This window comes from Canis aureus, chromosome 31, assembly GCF_053574225.1.
Source record: "Canis aureus isolate CA01 chromosome 31, VMU_Caureus_v.1.0, whole genome shotgun sequence".
NCBI lineage: Eukaryota > Metazoa > Chordata > Mammalia > Carnivora > Canidae > Canis > Canis aureus.
The window spans coordinates 12,478,609-12,505,579 of record NC_135641.1 but is presented as its reverse complement, the minus strand read 5'-3'; the positions used below and the strand labels follow the sequence as shown (position 1 = coordinate 12,505,579).

General features: G+C 43.6%; 2 long non-coding RNA genes across 4 annotated transcripts; one reads left to right on the top strand and one right to left on the bottom strand.

The window, feature by feature from the left end:
• Positions 1-419: 419 nt before the first annotated feature.
• LOC144302188 (uncharacterized) lies at positions 420-10,612 on the bottom strand. The gene is made up of 3 exons (XR_013369033.1): positions 10,397-10,612; positions 4,568-4,713; positions 420-681 (listed from the first exon to the last, which is right to left on the bottom strand). It is a non-coding gene; the product is annotated as an uncharacterized LOC144302188 (long non-coding RNA).
• Positions 6,824-26,971, top strand: LOC144302187 (uncharacterized). Of its 3 annotated transcripts, XR_013369030.1 has the most exons (5): positions 6,824-7,073; positions 10,629-10,775; positions 17,305-17,523; positions 17,695-18,044; positions 26,719-26,971. It is a non-coding gene; the product is annotated as an uncharacterized LOC144302187 (long non-coding RNA). The 3 variants fall into 3 exon arrangements; XR_013369032.1 differs by lacking the exon at positions 17,305-17,523; XR_013369031.1 differs by lacking the exons at positions 17,305-17,523; positions 17,695-18,044.

Below are 26,971 nucleotides of genomic sequence, written 5' to 3'. Positions count from 1 at the left end.
TTACCCCCTCCTCGATGCTTCCCACCCCGCGGCAGTGGCAGGTCCGCGCGCAGCGAGGGTTCGGGGAGCAGTGACCCGCTATCTCTAAGCACAAAGTAATGTCGGCAGACCACAGACCAGAAGCCTGGAAAGAGCGGGAGGCTCGGGCAAACGGCAGCTCATGGAGCTGGCCTTGCACCCCCTGGACGGGAGCAGCAGGTGGAGAGGCGACCGGCACCCCGGGGCCTGGGGCCAGGACTCTGCTCCGCGTCCTGTCCGTGACTGCCCAGGTTCTGTCCACCCACCGCGGGTGGCGCCCTCCGTGTCCCTGCAGATTGCCTGGGGCGGGGGCTCACCTGTGTGGTCACCAGCCGCGGCTCCTGCTGCCTTCTGCCCCTCAAAACTGACTCTACACCTTTTGATAGAAGTGAAGGGTTTTATTTTGACCAGACAATGCACATGGGGAACCAGAGTCTCATGACTGGGGCTCCTTTGCCAATCCCGAAGTGTGGCTCGTGACAATGATGAGGCTTTGGGGTGGCCGGGTGGAAGGAGAACTCGCATGACACTCACTCTCCAGTGAGGGGTCCCGTGGGTTCACAGCCGGACCTCACAGGGCCTTCCTGAGGTGTGACAGGGAAGCTGATGTCACCGTGAGCACCATGGCTTGGATCCTGCCCAGGCGAGGGTTCATAGATGATGCTGTGGTGACAAGTGATAAATGCTAATCTGTAATTCTCAGAGGTTTATTTATATCCTGTTCATTTGCTTACCGAGCCAAGGATACCATGCATCTTTTGGACAACATGGGGTATTAACTGAAGACTCTTCTGATTTTAAATTTGAAAGCCCTTCCCGCAGAAATGACCAAGTTTTGCTGCCAATACTGTACTGTGGCAATACTTACGGGTTCTAGTTGTGTTTGAGATGAAAGCTGTGGCTCTTAAAATAATATCTGCAATGTACAAATTTATTCAGTTTGGTGGAAATTTAGAAATTGCTAGAGGGTATCTTTAGAGTATTACACGGGAGCGCCACACTCGGCAAACCCTAATAGGGTACTGTTGACTTATTAAAAACGTGATGCACTCATTTCCATGCTAAGTAATTCCTTCTGTGTGTACGCTTCCGTATGTGATATGCATCAGGCAGTGTGCTAATCCTGAAAAGGCACGAGTGTATAAGGAATGGATACTGTGGCCAAGTTCCCGCATCCAGGCCAGGAGGGAGACGGTCCCACACACTCGTTCCCAGGACGCGGGAGAAGTCTGGAGGGGGAACTGACTGTATATTGCTAAGTCTAAGGGGTGGGGTGCGGCAAGAGAATCTGACTTAGCATGATAGATAACACTTATATAAAACGTATCTATGTCACATATATGGCATGTGAGGTATATTTATGATTTCTCAGCTTACTGTTTAAATTTTTAATTTTTAAAATTAGATTAAAAAGAAAAAAAAAACATGGTGTAAAAACATTACAGGGGCACCCAGGTGGCTCAATCGGTTGGGCATCTGACTCTTGGTTTCGGCTCAGGTCATGATCTCAGGGCTGTGAGATCGAGCCCCACTTTGGACTCCGCACTTAGCAGGGAGTCTGCTTGGGATTCTCTCCCTCTTCTGCTTCTCTCCCCACCTCTCAACCATGGTCTCACTCTCTTAGGGAAAACAAAACAAAACAAAACATTACAGATATCAACAAAGTAGAATGGGAAAGTTTCCCTTCTCACCTTCCCTGAAGCTCCTCATTGCTGTTTCCCATGGTAACCAGTTTTTGCAAGACTGGTTTGCATACACATAAATGTATTTAAGCGGGTGTATGAATGTCTGTACATCTACCACACATGGGGCAGGTTTTTCATCAATGGGATCATACTGTCTAGTTGGCTTAACCTTGCCCTTCAACACAGCCTGTGCTTTTCTACATATTTGTACATCGAGTATCCTCTGATTTTTTCTTTTCCAAATGGCCAGTCTTTTTTTTTTAAGATTTTATTTATTTATTCATAACAGGCACAGACTGAGAGAGAGAGAGAGAGAGAGAGAGAGAGAGGCAGAGACACAGGCAGAGGGAGAAGCAGGCTCCATGCACAGAGTCTGACAGGGGACTCGATCCTGGGTCTCCAGGATCAGGCCTTGGGCTGAAGGCGGTATTAAACCGCTGGGCCACTGGGACTGCACCAAATGGCCAGTCTTTAATGCAATCAGGAGCCTATTATGATGAGTGTGTGGGTGTGTGCTCTAGGTGCAATCCACAGAATGTAAAATGAGCCATCTTATGGTGAACAATCGAGTGGCATTTAGTACATTCACTCATTGTACAACCCCCTAGTCCATCTAGTTTCAAAGCATTTTCATCATCCCAATGGAAATCCTCAAACTCACTAAGTAGTGACTCTCCATTCTCTCCTCTCCAAAGCCCATGGTTGGCATCCACCAGTTTTTTATCTCCATGGATTTACCAATTCTGTATGTCCATTTGGAGTCATACCGTGGCTGAGCTTCTGTGTCTGGCTTCTTTCACTGAGCACCATGTTGTTGAGGCTCATCCACACCATAGCAGGTAGGAAGAACTTCATTCCTTTTTTTTTTTTTTATTCCTTTTTTTGGCTGGATAATATTCTACTCTATATGTACAGTTTTTGGTTCTTTGGGATCTATACCTCGGTGTGGAATGGTGACTCGTGCTGACTCTGTGTTTAACCATTTAAGGAATGGTCAAACTGTGTCTTCACAGCAGCCATACCATCCTACCTTTCCAGCAGTAAGGTACGAGAGGGTTCTATGTTCTCCACATCCTTGCTAACATTTACTATGTTTCATTTCTTTTTTTAAAATTATAGGCATCCTGGTGGGTGTGAAGTAGTATCTTACTATAATTTTAATGTGCTAGTATATTTTAATAGCCGATTACTGGTGAATTTGCAGCTTATTTCTAGACTCTTGCTATTACCGCATTGGTGTGATGGAATCTTTGTGCATTTATATTTGGGAAAATACATGAATATTGTTTTAAGATAGAATCCTAGACTGCAATTGTGGAAAGAAAATATATCTTTATGGAAACATTTATTTTTGCTGTGACAGTTTGTTTTTATTTTTTTATAATATATAAAATATTTTTCTAGTAATCTACATGAGCAAATAATGCATTCTCATGGTTCCCAAGTCCCCAAAATTAAAAAACATCAAAGAATATCTCAAATTAACCAAAAAAATATTTTAACAATGTATATTTCAAAAAAAAAGTATTTGAAAGTAAAATTTTCAGCCTTTTGATAGTCTGGCTTTCAATGTGTTAAAACTATTGTCAATAATAATACAATATTTGTAAATTCTCTCTCTCCCTCTCTCACTTCCTCCCTGACTCCCGTCACTCCGTCTCTCTCAGTCTCTCTATAGCTCTGCAAACAGAGCACAATCTAGAGAATAGTATCTAGAAGTTCAACATAATATTTAAAAAAAACTCCTGTGAAATAAAAATAAACATTTAATTAACGTATAACCAAAATTGATAATGTTTTGGTAAAAAAGAAAACAACTCTAATTTTCATTTGATTACCTCTGACTAATTTGACTGAACATAATTTTATGTTTTATTTTCCCATTGTATTCTCTCCCCTGTGAGCTACTTAGTTATATTCATATTTTCTTTTAGATCATGTCTTTCTAAAAAAAAAAAAAAAAAAAAAGATCATGTCTTTCTATAGACTTGGATGGAGCCTTAAATTATAGATATTAACACTTCCTTTTCCCATCAGATGTGAACATTTTCCCTCATGTTTTTCTTAAACATGCCAAATTCCTTCTAGTCTTGGGGTTTTGCATTACTCTTTCTTCTGTCTAGAAGGTGTAGGATGATGGATTCCTATTTTACCCAATGGGCTTCAGTGTAACTACTAGTATTCGTGCTGGTGAACACTTACTATGGTCCCTAGACTGGCCAGCTTAAACCCCCCCCCCCCTTTTAACTGGAGCAGTCCCCTTGCTTTGGAAGAACCAGTAGTTCAACAGTAGATATACTAGTTGAAATGCCTATGAGGACATAGAGTTTATCTCTCCTGTTTCCCCAGCCTGAGCACTTAGAACAGTGCCTGGCTCATGTAGGCTCTCAACGAGTGCTTTTGAGTGGATGATGGATAAATGAGTGAACACATGTGTTAACTCCCTGCCTACATTGTGTCTTCTTTACCCACCAGCTCGTCCTTCTGGAGAGAATTGCTGGTCCCCTAAGCAGACCAGGCTTGCTCTTCTGAGCCCCATTGGCATTGAACATGCTTCTCTTACAGCATAGTATTCAGCCTGGGCATGTGCTTGTGCTTCCCTACGTGCTCTGAACATGAGGCCATGGCTGTCTTATTCATGTGTGCATCACAAGCAAATGTTATAGTATCTGCCATTGTCAACCTCTGACGTGATCCATTATAATTAGAAGACTCAAGAGCCGAGCAGGAATATAGTGAAACCAGACCATGCCTTGCTCTACGCAGGGGGCTCTGTGACCTAGATCATGGCATGGATGGCCAGCCTATAAGTTTCTGATGGCCCTGGCTGCAAAGAGGGCTAGCAAGGATTTGGGGAAGGATACCTTGTCCTCTAGTGAAAAGCTTGTGGGAAGGCCTTGGCAGGAGGTCAACTACCCTGGTGCAGCAGTAGTCATCGGGATCCATCATTCTGAGAATGCCACACTGTCCATCGCTTGGTGCATCCTCAGCCAATGCACCTTGTTTGAGCCTGTGCTGACATGGTCAAGGTAAAAGGAGAAATGCAAAGGTATGATTGCATCATTAGGCGTTTGACTTTGAGCCAGAAAGTCAAGTTAGCAAACTTAGATTTTTGTCTAGTAAAACAAACTGAAGAAAAAATTCAGATAGAGACGTGCTCCTTCTTATTATTACTTTCCTTTCCTGTTTCATTATCATTCTTGATAAATGTAATCAACAGCGATTTGGAATACTTTCGCTTTAAATTTTTTTTTTAAGTTTTTTAAAAATTTATTTAAACAATCTCCACACCCAGTGTGGGGCTTAAGTTCACAACCTCAAGTTCAAGAGTCATATGTTCTTGCAACTGAGTCAACCAGGTGCCCCCTGGAATCTTTCAGCTTTTAATTTCTCCCTCTGTCAATGATCTCAAAACATTTGAGAAGAAAACACTTAAAGGAGCCCTGTTCTCCTTTCATAAGATGATGACTCCTTTATTATCAAGGGCAAATCCACCCTTAAGTTGTATTTTGGAAAGTCAAGTACTAATACCCAGAATTCTGTTTGAAATGTAAATGCTCCTCTGTCCCAGCAGGGAGAAGTGCAGCTCTACAGAAAGATCTTCTCTCTCTGATGACTGTTTAGATGTTCTAGTCAGCTAGCTGAGGGTAGCTCTGAAAGAGGATGCACAATCCCTCCTCCCTAAAGAACACCCTGCAGCTTCAGCTCTGGAAGCTTCCAGAAATCAGAGAAGGTGCCAGGTGGGAGCAGAATAGCCCTACCCAAGTGGCCAGCAGAAAAAAAGACCAAGTGAGGGCTTCAGAAGGGAGGTAGGAGGGATGCGGTACCTGGGTGATGGGCACCCAGGAGGATATGTGATGGGATGAGCACTGGGTGTTACATGTAAGCGATGAATTATTGGACTCTCCACCTGAAATTAATGATGTGCTGTATGTTGGCGGATTGAATTTATATTTTTTAAAAAAGACTGAAGCTTAACAAGAGAATAAGAGAAAATCCACAGAGGGGGCATCGATGGCTTTGTCTTATTGACCAGTCTTGGTTCTGAACAGAGAGGTGACACGCCCACCAGAGACCTCTGACATACTAGAAGGGCCTGAGACTCTTGCCAGCATCTCTGAACTGCAGTGACCCCCGGGAAGGTGGCTGCCCAGAAGCACAGGAAGGCTGGCCCACCAGCGACTGGATTACTTCCTCGAACCCCCGCTGTAAGTGTAATTTCTCTTTGTATTTTACCTTGTAACTGGTTATTATTCGTAAAAACAGAAGTACAACTGGTGTTTGCATGCTTACATTTGTATAGCAATTTTGCTGATCTGATTCTTTGCAGACAGAGAAAAATGTGTTTGGTGAATAAAGATTTTGGGTCTCCTCATATGGTAGCTACACCTTCCGATTCTCGTACTCGCTATGTTTGACGTTTACCCTATATATATAGTGTGTGTATACACGTCAACGAGTTATTCGTTATTCAGCCCTCCCTCCAAATGCAATATGGACCTTAGTTACTTCCGTTAACTACCATGGATGCCTCCATGCATGTTTTTTTTTTTTATTTAAAGATTTTATTTATTCATAGAGACACACAGAGAGAGGCAGAGACACAGGCAGAGGGAGAAGCAGGCTCCATGCAGGGAACCCGATGTGGGACTCGATCCCGGGTCTCCAGGATCACACCTCGGGCTGCAGGCGGCGCTAAATCTCTGCACCACCGGGGCTGCCTCCATGCATGGTTTTAATGCATTTTGGAGTTTTATTTTTAACTTTCCAACTCCCAAATTTGTTCTTAATATATTAACACTGATACCTTTATCTTTGCATCTTGCAGTAGCTCTTTGAAATATGACTGGAAGAGGGGAGGCCTTGCTGCTATGTGGCTCCCAGTGGAGTCCACATGAGTCCAGCTCAATATATGAGGCTCTTGGAATTTGGGACAAGGTGGGAGGTTGGCTTTGTGGCTTCTGCTCCTTTACTATGGCTGGAAATGATTTCAGGAGGAATGTGATCCTCAGTCTGGGACTAGCTGCTGCTGGCCTCTGGCCAACGAGGAATTTGAATGACCTTGACTTATTGAAACCTCAGCCTGGGTGGAGGGGGGTGTGCCGCGGGGAGGCAGCCACACAGACACACGGTCTCTGTCCTCCTGCCTGTCGGGCCGCTGATGCCTGAGAGGTGTGTCTCCTCCACTCCACAGGAGCTGACTGTCAGCAGCTGCATTCCGCTTCTGGAATGAACCCCCTGCTCCAGCCCCCATCGCTGCACTGTGTTTGTATCCCTCGGAGATTTTTACGTCATATTTGAGTCCAAAGTGTCTTTTCCAGTTTTCTCCTTCCGTGTTTCATCCACGGTCCTCTGGGTGCAGAGCCAAAGGTGAGTGTGCAGAGAGAATCGGGGTAAGAAGCCTTTCCCATCATCGCTCAAGGAAGAAAATGTAGGTTATCACATCACTGTGGCTGTTCCTAACCTGTTGCTTGAAGGAGTATAAAGGCTTTTAGAGAAAGCTCCTTTCTCGAAATAAATTTAAATTTAAAATGCCTTATTGAGGAGTTACACTCTTCTAAGGAAGAAGAAGAATGTAGCAGCTGAGGTTTATTACTATATAAAATCTGCAGCCTACCCTTGGTGTACATGAAAACTGGGAACTTTGAGGCCATTAGAAAAATGACAGGTTTATCGGGCAGCTCAAAGCTGCGGCAGGAGGGGGAGGGCGCTGGGGGAGCAGCACCCCGAATCCTGCAAACACCTGGAGACTTTTCTTTCTTTCCTCTCAAACGCTCTTTCTCCAACATGCATAGTTTGTCCTTCCACTGAGGTCAAATCTTTGTCCAAGTCAGTTTTCCCGATTCTAACACCTCTGACACTCACTCGCACCCCTGCCAGCCTTCTTTGTCCCTTCTCCATAGAGCTTACCTCCATCAGATGTTCTACATGTTTTATTGATTTTCTGTTTCATTGGCTGCTTTTCCCGCAATTTTGAGCAGGACCTGGAGAAAGAACAGGCCGCCCAGCCCACCCACCCCATTCCCTGCTGAGGGTCCTCCTGCACCTGCACGGAATAAGCCCCCCCAACCCAATGTTGTGAGTGGTGAGTGGGCAGAGAGGTGCCGCTCTGTGAAGCCCCCTGCTTCGATCCCTGGGGTTTGGGGTCAGGGCCATGCCCCCTTCTGCTGGCATCCTCCACCTGGGAAGCAGCTTCTGCGCTGCTGCTGGGACACCATGCGCCTGGGGGGGCACTGGCCCTCCTGACTGGGAGTTGCCGCAGCTCCTAAACCACACAGTTGGATGTTCCCGGTGACAGCCCATGGTGAGTGGCTCAGGAGAACATGCTGTTCCTGTGATTCAGGAGAGGAGTGGGACTCTCTTGAGTGGTGGCCTGGGGCTTCTCCCTATACCCTGGGGCAGGAGGGCAGAGCGCAGAGCCTTCTGCTGCATAGGGACTGTCCTTACAGGTGTGGTTGAGGCAGAGGTCACCCTGCAGGGACCTGTGATTCCATCCACTCTAGCTGCTGGCTGAGTCGAGGGGTGACGCTGGCAGAGGTGGACAGCAGGGCACTGGGGTGCAGGTCAGGGACGGGTCTGGGACACAGGATGGCACGGCGCCCCCAGGACTGGTCCTGAGCTCCTTGGTGCCCACCGTGGAGCCCCTGTGTCCCAGAGACAGAGAAACGATGAGATGTAATTATCTGCTTTATACTGGACATCGCTTTGATCAAGCTATTCTAAATCAACCACAGAAACACTGGAGGAGTTTTAATAAACCTTGTCCCAACTCCTATAATACTTGTTTCTATATTAAATCTAACAGAACCTCAGAAACACGTGGAAAAAAAGGTGAATCACTATGTATTGTTACCTTAGGAAAATGGGTGATTTTCCCAACATATGGAGAAAATCACTCAGTTTTGTCCTTTAATCTGTTAATGTCGTCAGTAATATTCATAAACTTTGTCCCATCAAACCCTGCTTCAATTCCTGCAGTAAGTGCCCTGTATACATATGGATTATCATTTTATATATACTGTCAGATTCCGTTTGCTAATATTTTATTTAAGGGATATTGAAACAGGGCTTGGGAGTGAGTTTGGCTTGTGATTTTTTTTTCCTTTTGTGTTTGCTTTTTTTTTTTTTTTTTAATGCACTGCTCCTGTTTTAACTTCAGTGTCGAGACACACGGTCTCCTAGAATACTTGGGAAATATATTATTTTTTCCTATGCTCTGGGAGAATTTGCATAAGATTTTAAGTTTGGTAGGAGTTTCCTGTAACACTGTGTGAGTCTGGTATTTTCTCTGCAGGAACACTTTTAACCACTACTCCAGATTACTTGGTAATCCTGGTGCTTTCAGAGTTTCCTCTAGATTCAGTTTTGCCAAGTTACGCTTTTCTGTAATTTCTCCATTTCAAGTTTCCAAATTTGTTGGTGCATAGTTATGTATGTTTTATTTCAATATGCATTAGAAGTGTAGGTTTGTCCACTTTCATTCCTAATACAGCTTATTTTTGCCTTCTCTCTTATCTTCTTCTTCTTCTTCTTTTTTCTTTTGAGTATGAAAGCCTTAGAATAATTTGGCTTTTAATGAAGAGGAACAAAATGCAAGTGGTTTAAATGCATTGAGTTGAACGGTATTATATACTTAGTTTATTAACTCATTGTTATGTGCTATTTACATCTTTTTTTCCTGAACACAGTACATTTTCTTTTTTTTTATTGGTGTTTCTCTCTTATCTTCTTAATTAGCTTTACTTATATTTGTCTATTTTATTAACCTCCCGCCAAACCAACATTTGACTCTCTTTTCTCTATTCACTATTTATTTAACTGATTTCTGTTGCCCCGTTATTGTCTCTTCACATCTGCTCTATTTGGGTCTGTTCAATGAGTGGCCTTTCTAACTTTTAAATCTGGATGCTTTACTTGTTAATACTTAGAGTCTTTTCTTTCTTTCTTTCTTTCTTTCTTTCTTTCTTTCTTTCTTTCTTTCTTTCTTTTGTTAAAATTTTTATTTATTTATTTATTTATTCATGAGAGACACAGAAGGAGAGGCAGAGACACAGGCAGAGGGAGAAGCAGGCTCCCTTCAGGGAACCCGATGCGGGACTAGATCCCAGGACCCCAGGATCATGACCTGAGCCAAAGGCAGATGCTCAACCACTGAGCCACTCAGGCATCCCTCATGGAATATTTTCTTGGTCATTCATTTCTCCATGTTTCTAAATTCAATTTCCTCTTTGACCCACAAATCATTTAAAATCATGTTTTGTTTTGTTTCTTGTATTTTTTTTTATTGGATTTCGATTTGCCAACATATAGTATAACACCCAGTGCTCATCCCGTCAAGTGCCTCCCTCAATGCCTATCACCCCGTCCCCCTTCCACCTCCCCTTTTTATGTACTTAGAGGCCTTTTTTCTTTATCTTGTTGACTTCTTGCTCAGTTGCATCATGCAACATGATCTGCCAGACATAAATTGTTTGAGCTCGGTGGAGAGTGGAGACTTGTTTTGTGCTCTGTGCATGGCCAATTTTTGTAAATGTTTCATGTGAGTTTGAGGTTAATGTGATTCTTTAATTGTAGGGTGCAGAATTCTGCACAGTCCATTAAAACATGCTGGTTCATTGTTACATTAGTCAGAATTTTTCAGAAAAACAGAACCAATAGGGGATATATTTATATATACAAAGGGAGAAACTCACATGGTTATAGAGATTGAGAAGTCCCTGGGTCTGTTGTCTGCAAACTGGAGATGCAGGAAAGCCAGTGGTGGAGCTTAGTCTGAGTCCTCCAGACCTGAGAACAGGGACGCTGTTGGTATGAGCCCCCAAGTCGAAAAGGCCAAGACCCAAAAGTTCTGATGTTCAGGGGCAGGAGAAGATGGACGTGCCAGATGCAGAGAATTCACCCTCCCTCTGCTTCCTGCTCTGGCAGGGCCCTCACTGCGTTGGATGCTGTGCGCGCATGGTGCTGAGGGCAGGTGTTGGCCCAGTCTGCTGCATTAGTGAGAATCTTCTCTAGAATCTTTCACAGACACACCTAAAGATAATGTACTAGCTCTCTGGGCACCCCTTCATCCAGGTAAGTTGACATAAAATTACCCATCATGATTGTGTTGTTCAACTCTTCCATACCTTTGGGGCTTTCTCCCCATTGGACCTAACGATGTTTGAAAACAATGTGGAAAGACCACATTGTATGGGGTAGATTTTTCATTTCCTCCCTGTATATATGTCTATACCTTCAAAAAATTGTTTAGGGGCATTTTACAAGCTTCATAGAGGTTAAAATTGTTAAATGCTCTTATTGAACTGATTTTTAAAAATTATTTAATAGTGATTCTCTCTAGGCCTAAAATACTTTTGCCTTAAAGCTTTAACAGCTGTTGCTGCAGTGAGCTCAGCCTTCTTTTGATTAGCATTTGCCTACTTACATTTTGCTTTCATTTTACTTCCACCTTTTCCCATGTCTTTAGGTTCAGATGTGTCCCTTATATATAGCATGTAGTTGAATTTAAAAATCCAGCCTAGCAGTCACCAACTGTCGTGTTGGGTTCTATCCATTTGCTTTTACTCTATTTGTTTATCTCCTTGGATATGTCTTTGTGCTGTCTTGAAATTCTAAGATATTTTGAACGAGGGGCTCTGCATCTTTATTTTGCACTGAGCTTCACTAATTCAGCTGATCCAGCTGAGGAAGAGTCTGGATGCACACAATGGCCAGTGCCAACTGGTGAATGTGAGCCAGCTCAGTTGAGCTTGCTGATGGACTTCTGGGACATTCTCTTTCCTGCTTATGATCTGATTCTCTTTCTGTTGCTTTATTTTCATTAACAGCTAAATTAACTGAATCTTTGTTGTGGACCTGGCATTGTGCAAATCAAAAGGCATTTCATCCTCACAATAACATTACAAGCAGGGTTATTATTATCTCCAACAAATGGAAGGTCAGAAGCTATGTAACTCGTAGAAAGTCAACACCTATAAATGGCAGGACTCAGGTCCAATCCAGAACTGTGACGCTATCCTGTCCTTTCCAACCAACCGGGATTTAGCAAAATACTTATTCCGAGATGAGTTTTCCGATGATCCCATTCTTCCCTCAGCTGCCTGTTTGCTGTGAATACTTCTCCAAAAGTCCCTCCTACCTCTGGTTTTGGTTTCGGGTCTGCCAACATCCAAAACTGGTGGCTCCTGTGGCTGTGTCCAGCTGGCCAGACTCGACCCCCTTTGCCATAAGGATTTCTGGAGCCACCTTTGCCTGTGTGCTTCTACCTGCATGTCACACATGGCTCCTCCACTTACCAAATCCCTACAAGTTTCTCCAAGGTGCCCTTGCTCCCTTCCAGGAGGACCCTGGCTCCTGGCTCCTGGCTCTGCCCCAACTTCCTTGTTCTACTCAAGAATGTTTAACTGGACTGACTCATAGACCAAACCCAGATATTTTTGCCCAGATAGAAAGACCTGCTGCCCTGGAGAATGTTAGTTTATTCTCAAGATTATTCTTGCCACTGATCCCCTCCCATTGTTTCATAGTTTCATGATAAGACTCTTTCCTCAAGTCTTGCCTGGCTATATAGAGTATCCCTCACGTTGACATATATCAAAGAATGGAGCCCTATGAGTCTTTTTTGAAATTCCAGTACACGATTCCTTCTTATCTCATGCTGCTGTCTTCTTGGAGTCTGGAAGCAGGTCAAGTGTTTCAAGGCACCCTTGCCCAGTAACACAACCCCCAGAAGACAGACAGTCCACGCACACACACACACTGCACATGAGCCATTCCTTCCTTCTACTGAACCCCAGTGTTGTCGCTCAAGATGAGTTTCCCACTGCACCCTTGCCGGGGTCTGTTGACCCATCTGGTAGGGGAACTGGCTTTACATCCGTGTGAGCAAACCAGCACAACCTTCTCCCACAGGGCCTTCCATAAGCCATGTGATGATGACACCTCTGATGTTGCTCTCTGCTGGCTACTCTCAGGTAGATCATGAACTCTGGAAACTACGCTCTCACATCCTTTGGAATCACTGTAGAACCTGGCATAGTACTGTCACTTAGTAAATACTTATAGGGGTGGATCTTAGCAGCTGCTCAGAGCCTTCCACTAGAAAATCTTAAAAAAGCCGGTGCTGGAAAAAAAAAAAAAAGAAAAATAAATAAAGCCAGTGCTGTCTCAGCAACATAAAGGAACAGTGATTCTGCATAATTATAAGCTAAGCGTCGGAGCCACTTGGCAGTATTGAAGTGTAGACAGTGTTGTTATAGTCTGTATATTATATATGGTTTAAGTAAATCTGTGATCTCCGGGTAGGCATTTCATACATCGTTGCTCTTAGTCTATGTGCTTAACCATTTGTTGATATTTCATTCAGTGTATGTCAAGTACAACTGACCAGTTATTATGATCCCGTTCTAGCGTGCCACTTTCTCAGGAACGCATACTTTGAATGAGACTCAGAGCAGTGTCATAACGAAAATATGTTAATGCCCTTCTTGATATGCATTTAGCAACTCAATGTTTGAAAGCTCTTGATTTTCTCTTTGAAATGAAATTCTCCTGGTAATACATGAAGATCTAGAGTTTTCCTATTTTTATTTCTTTTTCTTCCCTCCTCCTTGTGCTCTGTCTGACTTCCTTCGTCCTTTTCCTGCGATATGACAAGTTTCAACCTCTGCTTCTAATCGAGCATGTTAATTATTCCTAATGATATGTACCACCCTGAGAATGGTAATATGCATGAGATGGGCAGTATTTAGTCTCCTTTTCTCATTTACACCTTTTAAATATTTTTTGATGGTTGTCTGTGCTCCACCTACATCCTGCCTCTGAAGTAGATAGGGTTTACTATCATGTTTGCTGAAGGGGACACATTTGTTCTCACCACGAAGATGCTATGTGTTTTAAGCATTTGGATAACAGGCACCTTTAAAAGAGAGCATCAGGTTTAAATGTAGTGGCAGGCTTAGCCCGTATGCTTGCAAGGGTCGGCCTCAGGTTACTCTCTTTGTGTTGCTTTATGACACAACTTTGTCATCCTTCTTGGGGTTCCATTTTTGCTTTTTTTTTTTCCTTAAAGCAGGCTCCATGCCCAGTATGCAGCTCAGTGTGGGACCTAAACTCATGACCCTGAGATCAAGGCCTGAGCTGAGATCAAGAGTCAGGATGCTTAACTGACTGAGCCACCCAGGTGCCTCCTTGTCTTTGCTTTTTTAAATGTAGTTATGCTGATCTACATTTTTGAAAATACAAGTTGGAGACCAAATATGAGTTAAGAGCTACTTCATGTTGTTATCTGAGGCTTTTTTGGTGAGAACTAGAACTACAGAAAGTGTAAACAGTTTCATATAGAATAAAGAAAATAAACTTTATTCAATAAGAGGTCACGGATAATTAACATTTGATCCTTGGTTTCATGGCGTATCAGTAAAGGGAAGAGAGCAAAGGGCTACTTAAGGATTTGTAGACAAGGGCAGGATAGGATGGGCACCAGGCTAGGACTCTGGACACTGAAGGTAGAGAGGCTGAGGTGGCCAAAGGACTGGAGTGGACACTGGCTGAGGCAGTAGAGACAGTGCTGACCCAGGGCTCAGGCGATGGGGGAGAGGAAGCTTCAGGAAGACGAGCTCCACTATAGACATAGCGGATGCAGCTGGGGATTCACCGCCAGGGGCCAGCGAGGCTCAGGGATGGGACAGTTCATAGAGGGGACATCCAGGCCGGGGCTTCTAAAGCTGCTGGACGGGACTCTTGCCAAAGGCCAGCTGAGGACACAGCCCCTAAGGTGTTGCTGAGGGAACTGATCAGGTGTCAAGGCTGGAGATTCTTGCTCAACAACTTAGTGGGATTCTGTCTACAGGTGGAGGAAGCAGGTGGAGGCCCAGGGATGAGCCTTCAGTGAAAAGAGAGCTCAGGGCAGCCTGTCTGAAGTTTGGTCAAGGACAGTCTTTGTTCTTGAGGTGAATGGAAGGGGGGCTGTGAGTGGGGCTCAGGGTGGTGTTCTGCATCCCCTCACCCCCAGCAGGCATCTCCTCCACCTTGACCTTGCTCTAGCTCTCCTCGTGCTCTTTAACCCCACTGAGCAAGCAAACTGTCTCCACTGCTTTTGTGGGAATTCTTGTCAGAGTGACTTTATGAGTGCCACACTGTCCACTAGAGCTTTCTGCAATCACGGTGAGGTCTTACTCTGCTCCAGTCAATCTGGCTCGTGGCTGAGAATTTGCAGTGAGCAGAGTAGTGACCTCCCCAACAATGCACCTGTCCTGATGGCTGGCGAAGCTGTGAGCTTATGTGGCCAAGAGGGTTGAGGAAGCTGATGGAGTGAAATTTGCTACTGGACTGACCTTTATCATGGAAGCTGGTCCTGGATTCTCCAGGTGGACCCAATGCAAACACAAGGGTCCTGCAGTGTGCAAGCAGGCCAGGGGCCAGGGGAAAGGGCCTCCACTGGTCACCATGGGCCCTGGAGATCCCGAGGTCACAAGCCCAGGAATGCAGATACCTCCGGAAGCTGAAGGGGCCGAGAAGGAATTCTCTCCAAGAACTTCCAGAAAGCCACACAGCCCCACTGGTGATTTTAACCCAGGGAGATCTGGGCTGGGCCTCTGACCTCCAGAACTGCACATCATACATTTGTGTTGTTTTGTCCACTAAGTTTGGGATAATTTGTTACAGCAGCAAAGGAAAACTACACTTTAAATTGTATTTAGTTTTCTTAAATATAAATGCAAGAAGCCCCAGGTGGCTAGTGGTTCCTTTGCTGTTTAGCACAGTGGGGACTGCAGTGACCTGGTGCCGTCAAGGCACAGACCTTGTGGTCTGGGAGTGATCTTTCCCAGGTCCAGAAGTCCGCCCCATAGTGTTCTTGCTACCTTACTATATGGTATCTCTTTTCCAGCTCCTCCTGCCCTTTGACAGGATGGAGAGGACTGCAGGCTGGCTCAATGTGGAGAGCAGACCGCCTCTGTGCAAGGTCCTGGGGCTCTGGGTTACTGCCAGCCTGTGTCCCCCGCAGGCTCTCAGAGGAACAGACATGGGCTAGGGGCATCGTCCTCCAGAGGCAGGGACCTTCCAAGGGCAGCAGACAGAGCATGAAGTGCAAGAGAAGAACCTTGTGGGGGCAAACGAGACTCAGGAAACCACAGGCGATGGCTGGCCGTCTCTAAGACCCTTTGGAATCAGAAATGAAAGTGAAGAGAACTAAGCAAGGCACTGACAAGGAAGGGTGGCCGTGCCCCGCACACTTTATCATACAAGTGGACGGGCGGGCGAACTCTTCGAGGTGCTCAGAGCACCGATTCCATCTGAGAGGTCGAAACCTGAACCACCCTCGGCCAAGAGTCAAACTTTGCACAGAAATCACATGGTTTCTGTACTTACCACCTGGACTTTGGGCCAGCGTGTTTGTGTTTACTATTAAAATATGATTAAGTCAGAGGAGAGATGGAAAGAGGTGGATGACATAGGGAAGGGGGTCAAGAGGACATTCATGTGATGAGCACTGAGAAATGTGTGCAATTGTTGGATCACTATTTTGTGACCCTAAAATAACTGTAACACTGTATATTAATTATATTTCAATAAAAACATTAAAAAGTGATTAAGTTAAAAATGCCTTATATTCCCCCTAAGTAGGTCATATTAACTCTTTTTAAAAAATGTTTTCTTTACATGAAAGTAATTACTACAAAGTTCATGGTAGAAAATGAGGAAAATATACAGGAAATATAATCAATCACTACATGAAAAATATCACGAGTAATGCTTTCTTATAAAAGTTATTCCTAGTCAGAAGAGATATTTGGAAGAATATCCAAATATATTCAGCTTGTCTTGCCCTGTAGCTGGATTGGGGGACTATGCCAGCCATGTTGGAGGGTTTCTTTTCTTTTCTTTTTTTCCCCTATTTCTATTATTTATTTATTTATTTATTTATTTATTTATTTATTTATTATTATTTTTTATTTTTTTTTAGATTTTATTTATTTATTCATGAGACACAGAGAAAGAGAGAGAGGCAGAGTCACAGGCAGAGGGAGAAGCAGGTTCCCTGCAGGGAGCCGATGGGGGACTCGATCCCAGGACCCCAGGATCACACCCTGAGCTGAAGGTAGATGCTCAACCACTGAGCCACCCAGGTGTCCTCCTTTATTTTTTATTTATTTTATCAGATTTAACATCAGAGACTCTGTTCTGTTTAGACAATGGGGAGTGTTGAAGATGCAGCAGGGCAGTGGGTAACTAGATACAGCATGGATCCGAAGGGAGAAATGGTGTCAGAGATCCCACAGGAACCTGGGAAGGGATTAGGATGGGAAACTTTAAGGCAGCCATGAGTAGAGAGAGTAGCAGATAAGAGCCGTATAAGGGACACAATCTCCAGGATTTAGTAATTTGCCGAATGTATTGGCGTGGAGGACAAGAGATGCCCCCATCTCTTACGTGTTATAAATGACACTGGGAAGAGGCATTCTTGAATAGGCATTTCCAAACTTGGCTCTTCCTGTCTCCCTAAGACAGCTCCTCAAAGTAGAACCATTGAGTCCAGAAAGATGGTGGATCTCTGGGTGGGTTCTAAGCCCCTCACCTCTGCTTTTCTGCTTGAGTTCAGAGCTAAGTGGCAGGAGAGCTGAAGGGAGAGTCAGAAAGTGACCCCGGTGCCAGCTTTATTCCTCACGTGCATGCAGCAGCAAGGTCTCCCCAGCAATGGGCCTGGACATAGGAGGACCTCCTCCCTTGTAGGCCTGCTGATGGCTTGGGCCTGGGAGTGGAGGAGCATGCATGATCCTCTGTCCACCCCACTTCCAAGGGAAGGTGAAGAAGGGCCAAGGTAAGCAGACTTTAGCCTTGGCTATGTCTCACCTACCAGGGGTGAGAGTCCTTGAGGGGTGGGCAGTAGTGAGGACAATTTAGGATCCTCATGGATACCAGAGCAGGGGCAGAACTACATCCTTGCAAAGGCAAGGAGTTTGATGGCTGCCATCGATTTGCATTTTTCTAGGCAATGGAAAGCCTGCTGGACAAGGTCTTGGACTGAGAGGTATATCATGTCTTAGGATTGGAGTCTGGAAGGGGAAAATCATGACTTCCATGGAGAAACTGGCTGAAACCACTTGACCAAGTAATGAGGATTGACATGACTGTTGGTGTTGTGTGGACGTCACTCACCTATGGTGTGTGCTGATGAGGTGGTCATTTCACCCTGTCCTTCCCCCAAATCCATCACCTCTGTCTAACGAGGAAACATCAGGAAGCCCATACAGGATGCTCTACAGGATCCTTGACCTATTCCCCCAGACTGTCTGGTCACAAACCACGAGGAGGCAACAGGACGCTGGAGAGACATAGCAGGTCAGTGGGAGGCTGGATGGGGGCCTGGAACAGAAAGGGACAGAATCTAGAACTCCCAATAAAATCTGAAGTTTAGTTAATAATAATTTCCCAATGCTCATTTTGTTTTTTTCCAAGGTGTCTTAGCATATAAGGTACAATGGGGACATTGGGTGAGGGCTGTACCCACAGCATCCTTCACAACTTTCCAGTGATTCTAAAATTACCCTAAAATAAAAGGCTCATTTAATTTAAAAAGCATTGTTTAATTGAAGAGTTGGAGAGGAATGCCAGGGGCCCATGAAGGGTTCCTTGGGCCATCCCCATGTATGAGCACTTCATTCTGAAGAAGGCAAAGGGGATTGTCTGGGGAGTCTTGAGTGCAGCTTATATTGTGGGAAGCTAACTCTGGTGGAAGAGCATGGGAGTGGGGGTCGGGGATCAGTTTGAGGCCCGTGTGGTAATGAAAGCGATATGTTAGGAGCACCTGACCCAAGGCTGGGGCGAGGAGGCTGGGACAGCAGAGAGGAGATGTAGGGCAGCCAACGTGCAAGGAGAACTAGTGGGCTTGGTAACCGACCCCCTGTGGGAAAAGAGGAGGCAAGGGTGCCGCAAGAGCTCAGCCACCTGCATCTGGTTGGACGTGGGGCCACTGAGCTGTGGGCCACGTAGTGGCAGAGACTGACCTTGGTATCTGTGATGTCTGGGGAATATTCCCACAGGAGCCTCAAGTCCAGAGCTGCCGCGAAGGAAAGCTCTGAGGGCATAGGAATGAGTGCTCCTTATCAGGGTGTGAACAGAGAAGGTGGTCGAGTTGAGGTTAAGTTGAGGAAGATGACACTGGAGCGTGGAGAGAGGAAAAAGGAGAACATGAGGTTGAGAATGTGAGAGCAGTGCTGGGGAAGCCAAGGGAGGAGACGGTGCCCAGAGCAGCTCCTCCTGCAAATACCCTCTGCTCCCGGGCTGACTCAGCAGCTCCTGAGTTGTTTCTAACTCGAGGCTCATCCAATGGCATTTTAATTGACAAGCAGTTTTATTTGTGAATCACTTCCCAGATGAAAGATCCAGGATGGATCCCCTAAGCCTTTCACCAACAGACCAGAAAATACTCTTCCCACCAGACTGATTTCCTCTAGTGACTTATCGTTAATCTGGCAACAGAGGCAAAGCAGGGCTTGCTGTTCCCAAAGTTGCATTTACACATGTCCCTGGATGTCCTAGGGTTACATCCCTCCCTCTGGGTACAATTACTGCCAGGTTCCCATGGGCATCAGGGGCAAAGCTCTTTAGTCCTCAGCAGGGCCAGTGGAGGGAGCAGCCTGGGATGGCAGGGCTGGGTGCATGGCCTGGAGGTGGCCTCTGCAGCAGATACCAGGGAGATGGAAGGCACAGATAAGGCAGGAATGATGATGAGGGTTTGCTGGCCGGTCCCAGCAGGTCCAGCCCAGAAGCGAGGGTTGCAGTGAAAAACTACATGCTGCCAGGGTCCAACTTAGCAATCAGGCCGGGCTGGTGGAAATACTTCATCTGCCCGTAGGCTCTGGGGAAATGTTCCAGTTCTAGGGCTTCCAGGCGGCTCCGGGGTGCAGAGAGGCAGGCCCTTTAAATGCTGATCCCTAAATCTCTAGGACCAGAATACTAGGTTGGAGCTGGGAAACCAGGCAAAACTTAAGGGAAGAGGGAGTTGCCACTCTTTTGTCACTCCTGTGATAAATTTCACGTGCAGATAATCAAATCAGAGCTCTGTGGGGTCTGAAGGGAAACTGAGGAAAGGCTGCAGATGTATTTTCTCCCCCAGGCAGGACTGACTAGGGGTTTAAGCTGTGGCCAGCCAAGGGACCCAGGGACTGACACGGATCAACTTCCCAGCGGTGGGTAACGGTGGACGACACCTAATGTGGGGTCTGCTTTGGCTCGGTCGTTGTGGTCACTGGGACAGCCACGCTGGGCTGGGTGTTGTAGCCAGTGGTGACCGAGAAGCCGACCAGGTCAAGTACTGGAGGTCTGGGCATCGACCATCAGCCAATGGGCTCCAGCTCAGACCTGAGCAGTTCAAGCTGAGCACAATAAACAGGGTCCCTAGGAAGTCACTGGGAGCCAAGAGAGGGGACCTAAGGGCAGCATTGGCCTACTTCACCCCGTTCAAGTGTGTCTGGGAGTCAGGAAGTTTGCTATACTTAAATTACCCACTACCACTTTCTTTTTGTCTTTTCAGACATTAGGTCTTTCTTATGCTGTCTCCGTGTTTCCTCTCAAATCAGGTCCTGTTGTAATTACGTGGCTCATACAATGGGAACCTCCTGTAGAGCTGCAAGGAATTTCTGTATATCTTGTCAAGTGTAAATTAAGGAAAACCTGATTCTGGGCTATTACAGTTGTATAAGTATCCAGTTTAATTCACCTTCAATAAAAGATTCAGATAAAGTTGTTAAATGAGTTCAACCAGAGCAGAATGATCCAAAAAGAAAAAAAAAATCACACATCTTTTTTTTTTTCTTTTTTTCAAAAAGAAAAAAAAATCACAGCCCTTTTGAGTGCTCAATACAAAGGCTAAGCATGCAGCTTGAAAGGAAGGGGCAAAGTGGGCTTGAGTTCTTCTGCCTAATTGCACACAGCATCCAGCGTCTATATCCATGTGGGACTGCAGGCAACGAGAAATGTAGATCCTTGCACCAACATCAGAGGAGTGACTATTCCTCAGAGAGAAGATCTACATACACCGCTAGCGGAGCATCTGTATCTGGAGGCTGCCCTCCGAAGACATCCTGAGCGTCGGCGGGAGAAAATGCTGAAGTCCTGCTTCTTCCTTCCTCTGTTTACTGCAAAGCAGCAAGTGGGTGCTCCCTGGCTACGAAGACACAGCCTTGACAGATGGTCTTCCTGTCTGGTGTGTTGACTCCCCCAAGGACATCCTCGATTGCACTTAAGGCTGGGAGCACCTGCCTTGAACCCCTGCAGGATCCCTCCCTAGATCACCACTCAACTTTGCTCCCCATTCCATGTCAGTAGAATCTGAGCAGGGCCTTAGGTCACCCTGGGGTTAGCTTTGGACAATTGCTTTCATTTTACCCCATAAAGGATCTTCTGGGCCTCACACTCAGTGCTCCGTGCCTTCTATCATAGGCCATCAGCTGCAGGGATCAGGTGTAAATCAGAATGCATAGCTTGCACAAATAGGCCCTGAAATAAATTCTGCTCATTGCTTGGACTACTCAGCAGCACCCATGCACACAAGACCAATGCTGTGTGCAGCCCAGGTTCTGGTGAATATGTTCCCGAAGAGTAGAGGAGGTTGGTGAAGACCCTTGGATCACTGGGGATTCTGATGGGCAACCTTGTTTGGACAAGGGCAGGTAGCCAAGGAGGCCAGGTCACTAGGAGGACCTGTTGTGTATGCCGCGACCTGCAGGAGGGCCTCCTGAGGTACCCTCCTCTCAGCCTTTTCTGATGGCACTCACAGCATCTTCTAGAAGGACAGAGAAATGGCAACCACTGGAATGTTATACCTGGGTTACTTGCCCTTCTGTATCCTGCATCTCCTTCCCTCCCCCTGCCTCCCTTGGCAGATTAAACAAAGGCACTGAATTAAGGATGCATGTGGCTCTTCAGGGAGGAGAGATCATGAGACTTCTCTCCCTCCTCCTCGAGGCAGGGCCTCCACTTGGGGAGAATCTGAGTGTCCAGCCAGGTGAAGTCAGGTTTGAGGGGCCAAGCTTAGCAGAAACAGCCAGAGTTAATTAGTATCTCAGCCTGAGGCCTTGACGCTAATTTATTTGTGTGTCCCACCGCTGTCTCAGAGCACGCTCCCTAACAATCCATTATCGCTTCCTCCCAGTCCTGAGAAAATCACAGTTGACTCAAGGAACTGAAGACACCTTCCCTGTCCGCTAGTCAGGAGATAGTGTTAATGAGGCCACACTAGCAGTGTGAGCCTTTTATGGGTTTTACGGCAATTAAAAAAAAATAACAATAAGAGCAACAACTAGATATTGAAATTAATTCTTGGGTTTCGGGTCTATGATAAGCAGCTCTTTAAAAATAATAGCTTTTTCTAACATATGATCTTGATTTTCACTAAGCAGTGAAATGATCCTAAATCAATTATTTTCTTTTTTTTAAATATTTTATTTATGTATTCATGAAAGACACAGAGAGAGAGGCAGAGACACAGGCGAGGGAGAAGCAGGCTCCCTGTGGGGAGCTCGATGTGGGACTCGATCCCAGGACCCTAGGATCATGACCTGAGTCAAAGACAGACGCTCAACCACTGAGCCACTCAGGCGTCCCTTATTTTATTTTTCTAAAAATGAATTTTTGTATTTTTCCTGGACATATGTGATCCCGAAAATATAAAAAAGGATGGGCATGCATTGATTTTTAACAAGGAAAAGGACAAATTCTGTCAAAAATAACCCCCCCGCCCCGGAAATTTGGTACCATGGACAAAAAAAAAAAAAAAAAAAAAAAAAAAAAAGATATAAAAGGCCTACTATCTATTTAACTAAGAAATTACTTTTTTTTCCTAAACATGGAGAAAATTAAGTATTGTGCTAGAAAATAATTAGAAATGTTCCAAATTATATACATAAAGATGTTTGTTACAGTGTTTTTAAAAACAGAAATTAGACCTAACTTCTAGATCTAATAAAACACTGGCTTAATAAGTAGCAGTCCATTATGAACTCATTAAAAACTGCATTGTAGGAGATTTAATGATATAGCGAAATGCTTAGCTTAGTTTATTAAGTTAGAAGAGTAGATTACATAACAGCCTCTGCTTTATAATCTGAAAGTTGCAGGAAAAATGTATATACAGGGGCACCTGGGTGACCCCATCAGGTAAGTGTCTGACTTTGGCTCAGGTCATGATCTCGAGGTCCTGAGATCAAATCCCACATCGGGCTCCTCATGGGGAGTCTGCTTCTCCCTCTACCCCTCCTCTCTGCTAATATTCTCTCTCTCTCTCAAAATAAGATAATCTTTTAAAAATGTATATACAACCAAAGAAAAGAAAGTATATAGAATTTTTAAAAGGTGATTATTTTGGAATGGTTTAGTGATGGATTATTTTCATTTTCTTCCTTGCACTTTCTTTTTCCCAAATCTACAATAAAGACACATTAAATTTGGTCAGCAAAGAATTATAGATATTACACAAAAGTTAAATCTTTACAAATAGTATTTATTTATGTTTAACAGCATTACAAGGCATTGTCAACGTTCATTATACTGCATGTATTTAAAGTGCACAATTTGATAAAGTTCTGATGTATGAATACACTTGTCAAGCTGAGACCACGATCCAGAAATGAACATATCTATCATTACTGGATTCCTCATGCCCCTTGGCAATCCCTCCCTCTCAACCTTTCCAGCCTCTGTCCTACGCCTCTGTTTTCTGTCACCTTGTCACTTTAGATCAGTTTGCATTTTCTACAATTTTATATACATGGAGTCATAAATAATATGCATGCTTCTTTTTCTGGGTTCTTTCACTCAGGATAGACAATTTGAGATTATTCCAAGTTGTGTATTAGTAGGGCCATTCTTTTCATTGCTTAGTAGTATATTGTTATAAAGATGTACCAGTTTGTTTATCCATTCATCTGTTGATGGGCGTTTGAGCTGTTTCCAATTTTTGTTAATTTTTTAAAAAGTAAGGATTAGAATTTGTGTACAGGCTTTGTAGGAGTGTATGCTTTCAACTCTCTTGGGTAAATATATACAGGAATAGAATGGCTGGATCATATGCTAGTTGTATTACACCTTACAAGAATTGGTCACATTTGTTTCCAAAGTGGTTGTGACATTTTACATTTTTAATAGCTGTAAATGAGAGTTCTATTTGCTCTGTGTCCTTGCCAAAATTTTGGTAAGGCTGATTTTATTTTTCAAATTTTAGCTTTTCTAATCTAAGAGTAGTGACATTTCATCTGGGTTTTAATGTGTTAGCATTTTCCTAATGACTAATGATGTTGAGCATCTTTTCACATGCTCATTGACCCTCCATGTATCATTTGGGAAACTGTCCATCAAATATTTTAAGAAGAGAATATTTCTCAGCTCATTGTATGATGCCAGCATTATCTTGATATCAAAACCAGACAGACATATTACAAGAAGAGACAGCTATAGATAAATATCACTAATGAGCATAGATACAAATATTTTAGACAATAGTCTAGCAAATCTAGTAGAACAATATTAAAAATAGTGATGTATCATAATCAAGCAGTGCTTATTCCAGGATGCAAGGTTTGTTTAACATAAGTCATGTTGACCAACTAAGAAAGAAAGACTACATGATAATCTCAAAAGATACAGGAAAATTATTTAGCAAAATCTAACATCTACTCTTGATAAAAACTTTCAGCAAACTATGAATAGAGAGAAGTTGCTCAACTTGATAAAGATGTACCTATGAAGAAACATCATCCTCAGTAGGGAGGGCCTGGATGCTTTCCTCCTAGGTTGAGGAGCAAGAAGGATGCCCTCTCTGCCGCTTCTATTCAACATTGCTCTGGAGGTGTAACTAGTGCAACAATGCACAGAAGAGAAATAAAGTACAGTATGATCAGAGAGGAAGAAACTGTATATTCCTGAATTACAAGATTGTCTATGTAGAAGATCTTGTGTAGTCTACCAGAAAACTTCTAGAACTAACAAATGAGTTTAATAAGGTTGCAGGGTTAAAAGATCAGTATATAAAAGACCATTATTATTTCCATATTCTAACATTGAACAGTTGGATTTTGAAATTTAAAAAATACTATTCACAATAGCATTGGAAATGTGGAACTTTTAGGGAAAGATCTTAGGAAAGATGTGAGAGATCTGAAAACTAAACATGATTCATAAGAATTCTAAGAGCCCTACATAAATAGATAGGCAGACCATGTTCATGGATCAGAAATTATCTCCCAAATTGCTCTACAAGTTTCACTTAATTCCAATAAAAATCTAAGCATCCTTTCAGTTTGTAGAAATTGACAAACTGTTTCTCAATTTTACATGGAACTTCAAAGGATCTAGTGTAGCAAATATGAAAAAAAGCAGAATAGCAAATATGTAACAGCTTTGTATGGTGGCAGATGGTAACTGTATTTATCATGGTGATCATTTCCTGGTATGTGTAGATGCTGAATCACTATGTTGTATGCCTAGAGCTAATATAATGTATGTATGTCAACTACACTTCAATAAGAAAATGAATACAAATAAAAAATGCTCAAAAAATAGAATAGCAAGTAAAATCTTTAAAAAGAAGAACAAAGTTGGAGAACTAGACTATCTTATTTCAAGACTCATTATAAAGCTACAATAATCAAGACAGTGTGGTGTTAGTGTAAAGACAAATAAACAGATCAATGGAATGAGGTAGATTCCAGAAATAGACCTACACATACATGGACAACTGAATTCCAACAATGATGCAATGTTGGTTCAATGGAGAAAAGATACTCTTAAACAAATAGTAATACACATAGATAAAAAAGAAAAAAGAAGGAAAAATACCCTCTTTTAAAAATATCTTGTACCATATCCAAATATGAATTCAAAATGGATCATAAATGTAAGTGTAAATCTAAACCAATAAATCCCCTAGGAGAAAACCCTGGAGAAAGCCTTTGTGATCATTGGATTAAGCAAGATTCATTAGACAACAAAAAGACAAATTAATAAACTGTATTTTATAAAATGAAAACGTTTTGCTTTTTCAAAAGCACTCTTTAGAAAACAAGAATAAAAAACACAGACCAGGAGAAATTATTTGCAAATCACCTATCTGATAAAAGACTCATGTCCAGAATTTATAAAGAACTCTAAAAACTTAGCCATAAGAAAACAAACAGTCCATGTAAAAATGTTCTTTTTTTTAAAGATTTTATTCATTTATTCATGAGAGACACAGAAAGAAAGGCAGATACATAGGCAGAGGGAGAGGCGCCTCCCTCCAGGGAGCCTGATGTGGGACTCAACCTTGGGACCCCAGGATCACAATCTGAGCTGAAGGCAGATGTTCAACCACTGAGCCACCCAGGCACCCAAAATGTTCTGTGTCTATGCTTAAAACTATAGTTAATAATTTGATATATGTCAAGGCATTGTTGTCAAAAGTTAGCAACTGAGTAGTAACTAAAGGCCTACAGGTAGTTTTCATGCTTCAAATAACTGGCACCCGAACACATCCTACTGAAAATTCCCTTCTTCCCTTAAAATTATCAGTGGAAATAACAGAATATGAATCAGGTATTCCAAGTCTGTTTTGTGACTCACCAATTACTTCTCTTAGCTCAAGAATATAAGACATTATTGGAACTAAATATGTTTTAATCCCCTTGGGCAATTTTTGTGCAGCCTTTATTTTGATCAGGGCTCTCTGTGGAATGGAGGCCAAGGGACAGGAAGGATGAGAAGGATGACATGATTCACCAGTGTGGTTCAGATCACAGCAAACCAGTATGATTGTGGGGCCTTGGTGGTCCATCCCATAACATACCAGGGGCACTAAAGTGAGTTATGATGCCCATATACCCAGACCCTTGTGCCAATGATTTCTATAAACTATTTATAAATGGTTGAGTGGCTTTCGATGGTCTGGTAAATGAGGTAGTAAATCTAATAGAAGATCATTCTTAAGTTTTGTTAAGATGGCTGGCAAGTTGCACTAACTGTTGATTTTTGTCCCAACCAGCTGCATATGCTGACATATGAACTTCCTTTGAAGCAAGTTCACCGAATCCTGACGTGTTACTGCTAATTACCCAAGAGGATGGAAATGCACTCTCTTTACCTGGGGTCTGGTGGGTCCTTAGCCAAGGGGGCATTACTGCAGATTCTTTTGGCCAGGCTGAAGTTTAAGATAAAAGCTGATAGCAATAATCTCATTGTACAGGCAGCTAACACACAATGAGGTTGGTAAGAGCAGATGTATGGATTCAATAAAA